This window comes from Mandrillus leucophaeus, unplaced genomic scaffold (genome assembly GCF_000951045.1).
Source record: "Mandrillus leucophaeus isolate KB7577 unplaced genomic scaffold, Mleu.le_1.0 Scaffold568, whole genome shotgun sequence".
NCBI lineage: Eukaryota > Metazoa > Chordata > Mammalia > Primates > Cercopithecidae > Mandrillus > Mandrillus leucophaeus.
In genome coordinates this window covers 203450-204733 of record NW_012106119.1, presented here as the reverse complement: position 1 = coordinate 204733, position 1284 = coordinate 203450, and positions in this window count along the sequence as shown.

Below are 1284 nucleotides of genomic sequence, written 5' to 3'. Positions count from 1 at the left end.
AATATCAAGCTATAGGCTGGGCGCGGTGGGTCATGCGTGTATGTAATCCCAGCACTTTGGGAGGCTGAGGTGGGTGGATCGCCTGAGGTCAGCAGCTCGAGACCAGTCTGGCCAATATGCTGAAACCCCATCTCTTAAAAATATGAAGAAAAAATGGCTGGGCATAGTGGTAGTCACCTGTAATCCCAGCTAAGCAGAAGAATCGCTTGACCTGGGGAGGTGGAGGTTGCAGTGAGCCAAGATCGTACCATTGCACTCCAGCCTGTGCAATAAGAACAAAACTCCTTAAAAAAAATAAAATAAAAGATATAAGACAAAATTCAGTTTCCTAGAGCTGAAGGAGATTATCCAAGAAAGGACATACTTGGAAGGAAGGCCACTGCCATTTCCTCAAAACTGAGGTGCACACCCTACTGGAGAATGTAGAGTTGCAGTCCAGGGGAGAGCAGAGAAGTTTGGTGATTTGCCTAGGCCAGTGCAGGTATGCAGTCCCTTTGCAAGCAGGGAACACACAGCTGGTGACCAGACGTGCACATGTGCAGAGGGAGTCGAGGCACCAGAGGGGTAGGGGGCCTGGAGTGTGGCATCCCTGTGGAAAGTAACCACCAGGCCAGGGTTTGGCTGGGGCAGGTGACCACCAAATTTCCTCTGATCTATACTGCTGACCTATGGTGCAGCCACTGGAACCAGCAAGAAAATCCCCCTTCATCCTGGAGTATCCTTCCAGCACCATCTACTGAGAAAGCATTGTTCTTAGTGCTCTAAAAAGGAAATGCTTAAAGGAATTCCATCCATTTAAAAGCAGGTATTGAGGGATGAATTCGGAGCTGACAGACAATAAATTGATAACTAGCACAGTAAGTGTTAGATGACTGGGTGGATAATAGTTGGGTTTTGGTTGAGGGGATTTCCCCCTTCCACACCTCCCAAAGCCACCTGGGCTTTTAGAGAAAATTCAAGGTAAAACTTGTCCCCCACTCCGTCACCCTCTTTTTTTTTTTTTTTTTTTTTTAATCATGTGTTTGTTGCAGAAACTTGGCCAAGGTCCGAAGTGGCCCCAGATGGTTGAGTTTGGGCCAGGGGGTCGCCTGCCGAGAGTTGGGCAAGTGAGACAAGGAAAAGGTGGAGGGAGCGACTCTGGGCCTGGAGCTTCAGAGCTGCAAGATGCTGTTTCAGTCAAGCTGCAGGTGAGGCTCATGCGGCTCGCTCCGGCTCCGGCTCCGGCTCCGACTCCGGCTCTGCGCTGTAGGCCTTCATGCGGTCCTCTCTCATCATGGGCTGTAG